The sequence below is a fragment of the Gorilla gorilla genome, chromosome 3 (assembly GCF_029281585.2).
Source record: "Gorilla gorilla gorilla isolate KB3781 chromosome 3, NHGRI_mGorGor1-v2.1_pri, whole genome shotgun sequence".
In the NCBI taxonomy this organism is placed as follows: Eukaryota; Metazoa; Chordata; class Mammalia; order Primates; family Hominidae; genus Gorilla; species Gorilla gorilla.
In genome coordinates this window covers 30,244,616-30,250,755 of record NC_073227.2, presented here as the reverse complement: position 1 = coordinate 30,250,755, position 6,140 = coordinate 30,244,616, and positions in this window count along the sequence as shown.

Below are 6,140 nucleotides of genomic sequence, written 5' to 3'. Positions count from 1 at the left end.
TACTCAGAAGAACAGCTTTTTATCTCTACCTGAGCTCCTCTCTTCATCCACCTTGGACATGTGTCTGTGGTGCTGGGTTGGGTATTAATATCTGGTTCTAATACCATGCTCAATGCTGCCTTTCTATCCTGATTTCCCACCAGACATAAATGTAAATATTTTTTAAGCCAAAAATAGAATTTTCTTTCCTTCTTAGCTACTTTGCTTCTTTCCATATTTCCAATTTTTATTCTTGCAGTCATTTATTCTACATATAACTATTGGATGAATACTATGCCCCAAATACTCTAATAGATTCTGGAGATAAATTGATGAACAAAACAGATGAAATTTCTATCCCCCTGGAGTTTATAATTTTGTTCACTTGAAGATGGCCAGATATACTTTAATCCCACTTGAGACCTAACTTGAATCTGTGCTAATCTTAAAGTTTTTCTTTCTAAGCAAGCAAACGTTTTTCCTATATTTTACTTGGTTAGAGCAAGACAAATATTATGTAGTTTGAAGATTTGTAAATGCATAAGAAAGAGAGAGAAAGAATGAAGCCAATTATAAGGACCTTCCCTTAGGTAGAGGACAAGAGAAGTGCAGGGGGAGATGAGAAAGACACTATTTGATTACGTGATTAGGGATAATCATCTCATGAAAATTCCCAAAGAATATATGGAAGTAGAGATGTTCTCAAACAGGAACCCAGAAGACAGAGAAGTAGAACGTGGAAAAACAGAATAACAGAAGGAGCTGGGCTTCAGAGGTCAACTCCAAAATAAAAACTGCCTCTTCATGGAAGGGTTGATTAAACCTGTCCAAGAACTTAGAGTCATTAATTGATGAGCTGTCGGAGGAAGAAGACATACTTAATAGAATGAATTTTAATTTTCTGCAAGCAAAGCCTAAATTCCTGAAAAAAATGTTATAAAAGATACTTGAAAGCAAGGTGGCCTATTTTCCAACAGTCCCAGTCAATCATGGAGAGCTGCCATTTTTGAAGAGTGACTCATCAGGGAAAAAGTGATTAAGCAGCTGAAAACAGCAAATAAGAAAGAGCTGACAAGGTTCCCCAAGAACTAAAGGTGGGATATCCAAAATGAACTTCAAAAATCCTGTGATAACTGCTCATGTTTTCCTCTTTCAAAAACCTTTTTTCTAAATGGGAAGGTGGAAAGATCAATCAACTAAAGCGTAGGAGACAGAACCAAATGACACCAAGGTTTGAATTGTTCCTGCAGTTAACTCTTGGAATTTGCTCAACTCATGATCAATCTAAGAAGTGGGCCATGGCCCAAGGCCATGAACTATAATCAGTCAAACTTTCTAATGACCATGCCACTGAAGGAAAGTATTATGTGGAACTCAGTGCCAAGAATATTCTTTATGCAAATTAGATATATAACAAAGGATATGCTTTTATAGGAAAGCTCTCAGGATAGTATACATCCCAGAGAGAATTTTGTTTGTACTTGTAAAGAAGACACCTAACAAAACTATGTTGTTTTAAAATTATTCCTCAAATTTTTCTTTTGTAAATAAGTAAAACATTATACAATCAAGTTTCTTAATGGATCAACTATTAGAAACAATAGAGCACAAATAAATCTTGGGCCCCCACGTGTCGTGATGTATAATATCCCAGTAAAGAAACAAGTTCAACTACCTAATGGTCATGTAAATTTTTATTGACCTAGGGAACGTGAAATGCCAACAAAGCCATTTTGTTCTTTCCCCGATTGTTTTGTTCTATTTGCTCTAAGGGCTGTTCCTTTCCCTGCCCCTGGATGAAAATTTAGCTTTGTACCATGGCCTTTTCCTCCTCCTTAGTTTTAAGAACTGTCTCCTTTGAGTAATTAAAATGTCCAGCCGTCAGTGTAATGATCAAAACTCTGATCTAATAACACATATAGGGCTACTTACCTTCTATCAGCTTGACACTGCTTCAGATCTGGAAACCCCATTAGGGAGGAGACATCCAATTGACTTCTTCCACCATCTTTGATTATCTTGTTTTCTGCTCAGCAGCTGAGCTTCTGATTCCTCAAGGTACAACCACACAAAGAGGGGATGAGTAGAGAAGTGTCATAGTCTTATGTGGCTGTGTGCTCACCATCTGTGACAGTGCCTTCTGCATGTAGGGAAGATTAGAATTGGCTCATTTCTTATAGTACTCATACTGCTCTTTTTAGAGAGTTTCCTGTGGTATAGTTTAAAAAAAAAAGAAAGAAAGAAATTATTTATTTCCCAGTTCCTAGCAGTAACTCCTAAAACCTTTGGAAGCTCCAAAGTGCTGAGTATTTTTTGTATGCTAATGAGATGACTGGTGACTGGGGAAACCTAGATATTCAAGATGGGGGATGGTCACCAGAAAGACCCAGCCATTTTTAGAGGGTTAGAAATTTCATCCCACCCTCACCCCCACAATCCCTTGAGGAGAGGGGCTGGAGATTGAGTTCAATTACCAATGGCCAGTGATTTTGATCAATTATGGCTACTAATGGAACCTCCATAAAGCCCCCTAAATGATGGGGTTTGGAGTACTTCCAGATCAGTTAAGACTTTAAGGTTCTGGGAGGGCATGGAAGCTCTGTACACACGCTCCCTTCATACCTTCTCCTATGCATATCTTCCATTTGGCATAGAAATAGAAGAGTTGTATTCTTTATAATAAACTGATAACAGTAAGTAAAGTGATTTCCTGAGTTCTTCAAGTCATTCTAAGGAATTACCAAGGCATGAGGAAGGGGTTGGTCATGGAAACACCTGAATTTATAGTCAGCTGGGTGGAAAAGTGGGTAGTCTAGGTACCCCATTTGTGGCTGGCAACTGAAATGGAAGCAGCATTGTGGGACTAAACTTAAAACTGTGGGGTCTTTGCAAACACTGGGTAGTTAGTATGAGAGTTGGATGCTTGGACACCCAGTTGGTCTTGAAGAATTGAACTGCTTGGTATGGAAAACCACTGTATTAGTTCGTTTTCATGCTGCTTATAAAGACATACCCAAGACCAGGAAGAAAAAGAGGGTTAACGGACTTACAGTTCCACATGACTGGGGAGGCCTCACAATCATGATGGAAGGCAAAAAGGGGCAAGTCACATTTTACACGGATGGCAGCAGGCAAAGAGAGAGCTTGTGGAGGAAAACTCCCACTTTTAAAACCATCAGATCTTGTGAGACTCATTCACTATCACAAGAACAGTGCAGGAAAGACCTGCCCTCATAATTCAATCACCTCCCACCGGGTTCCTCCCATGACATGTAGGAATTGTGGGAGCTACAATTAAAGATGAGATTTGAGTGGTGACACAGCCAAACCATATCATTCCACCCCAGCCCTTCCCAAATCTCATGTCCTCAAATTTCAAAACCAATCATGTCTTTCCAACAGTCCCCCAAAGTTCTAAATCATTTCAGCATTAACTCAAAAGTCCAGAGTCCAATGTCTCATCTGACACAAGGCAAGTCCCTTCCGCCTATGAGCCTATAAAATCAAAAGCAAGTTAATTACTTCCTAGATACAATGGGGGTACAAGCAATGGGTAAATACAGGTGTTCCAAATGGGAGAAATTTGCCAAAACAAAGGGGCTACTAAATCCATGCAAGTCTGAGATCCAGCAGGGCAGTCAAATCTTAAAGCTCCAAAATTATCTCCTTTGACTCCATGTCTCCATCTGGGTCACGCTGACACAAGAGGTGGGTTCCCATGGTCTCGGGCAGCTCTGCCCCTGTGGCTTTGCAGGGTACAGCCTCTCTCCCTGCTGTTTTCATGGGCTGGCATTGAGAGTCTGCAGTTTTTCCAGGCACACCGTGCATGCTGTAGGTTGATCTACCATTATGAGGTCTGGAGGACATTGGCCCTCTTCTCCCAGCTCTACTAGGCAGTGCCCCAGTAGGGACACTGTGTGGGGTCTCAGACCCCACATTTCCCTTCCACACTGCCCTAGCAGAGGTTCTCCATGAGAGCCCCGCCCCTGCATCAGAGTTCTGCCTGAACATCCAGGCGGTTCCATACATCCTCTGAAATCTAGGTGGAAGTTCCCAAACCTCAATTCTTGACTTGTTTATACCTGCAGGCTCAACACCATGTGGAAGCTGCCAAGGTTGGGAGCTTGCACCCTCTGAAGCCACGACCCAAGCTGTACCTTGGCCCCTTTTAGTCATGGCTGGAGTGGCTGGGACACAGGGCACCAAGTCCCTAGACTGCACACAGCTCGGGGACCCTGGGCTCAGCCCACAAAACCGTTTTTCCCTCCTAGGGCTCTGACCTGTGCTGGGAGCGGCTGCCCTGAAGACCTCTGACATGCCCGGGAGACATTTTCCCCATTGTCTTGGGGATTAACAATCAGCTCCTTATTACTTTTGCAAATTTCTGTAGCCAGCTTGAATTTCTCCCCAGAAAATGGGATTTTCTTCTCTATTGCATTGTCAGGCTGCAAATTTTTGAACTTTTATGCTCTGCTTCCCTTATAAAACTGAATGCCTTTAACATCACCCAGGTCACCTCTTGAATGCTTTGCTGCTTAGAAATTTCTTCCACCAGTTACCCTAAATCATCTATCTCAAGTTCAAAGTTTCACAAATCTTTAGGGCAGGGACAACATGCCACCAGACTCCTTGCTAAACCATAACAAGAGTCACCTTTCCTCCATTTCCCAACAAGTTCCTCATCTCCATCAGAGACCACCTCAGCCTAGACTTTATTGCTCATATCATTATCAGCATTTTTGTCAAAGCCATTCAACAAGTCTCTAGGAAGTTCCAAACTTTCCCACATTTTCCTATCTACTTCTGAGCCCTCCAAACTCTTCCAACCTCTGCCTGTTACCCAGTTCCAAAGTGACTTCCATATTTTCAGGTAACTTTTCAGCAGTGCCCTACTCTACTGGTACCAATTTACTGCATTAGTTCATTTTCATGCTGCTAACAAAGACATACCTGAGACTGGGAAGAAAAAGAGATAATGGATTTATAGTTCCACATTGCTGGGGAGACCTCACAATCATAGAGGAAGGCAAGGAGGAGCAAAGTCACGTCTTACATGGATGACAGCAAAGAGAGAACTTCTGCAGGAAAACATTTTGAAAACCATCAGATCTTATGAGATTCATTCTCACTATCACAAGAACAGCACAGAAAATACCTGCCCCCATAATTCAACCACCTTCCCACGTGGGAATTGTGGGAGTTATAAGTCAGATGAGATTTGTATGGGAACACAGACAAACCATATCAACTCCCCATACATTTAAGGTCAGAAGTGTTGTTTAAGGGGAAAAAAATGCTTCATTTGCATTTGCAATCCCTCACAGATTTTCCCTAATGCAGATCTTTCGTGACCTCTCCCTCAGACTCCTTTGGTGATTTTTATGAGGCTTTAGCCCCAAGGGATATGTGTCAGGTGATTCTAATGTTCCAGAGTCTACCTGGGCCTCTTCTCTCAGGATGGGTGGGATAACTGTGTGAGCGCATGGAGGCCTGAGACATGGCCACAGGGTGGCTGTTTGCAGAAGCGGGGGTGGAAGAATGGTAAAGCATGAACAGGAGGGCTTGGGTGTCCACATGCTTGCTTCTGAAGTCCCTCACAGTACAAGACAGAATGGGGTGGAGTGAGAAGAGGACAAGTAGTAAATCAAGGCCTGGCCTGCTTGCCTGTCTCTACTCTGTTTTGAGACAGAATTTCAAAGAGTTCATGAATTCCAAAGTCACACCTAGCCTTCCAGGTTTTGTATTTGTCAAAGGTGGGAGATAGGACATATTCCATTATAATTTTTTCAGCTCGATTTATACTTTTTGAATTTAGACATAGAGTATATAAAGCCTCCATGTTACTTTTACCTGAGGTCCACGAATGTTTGGGATGGGCCTGGCAATAAATGTAAATAATGTTTTTTTCTTAGTTTGGACTTGAAGGATCTTCTGTGAACAATTCTTACAGAAACTGATACTCTCCTTTGTGCCTTGGCTGTAGGTAAATTGGCCACAGCAGATTTCACTATGTGGCTTTTCTTCCCCCATAGGACTCATCATTTATAATATCACCTAATATACTGCATGATACACATATGTATTATGCTTATTTTTTACCACTTGTTTTTTTCTATCCCCTGCTCACTACCCTGTACCATCCCTATTTCCGATAAAATGTG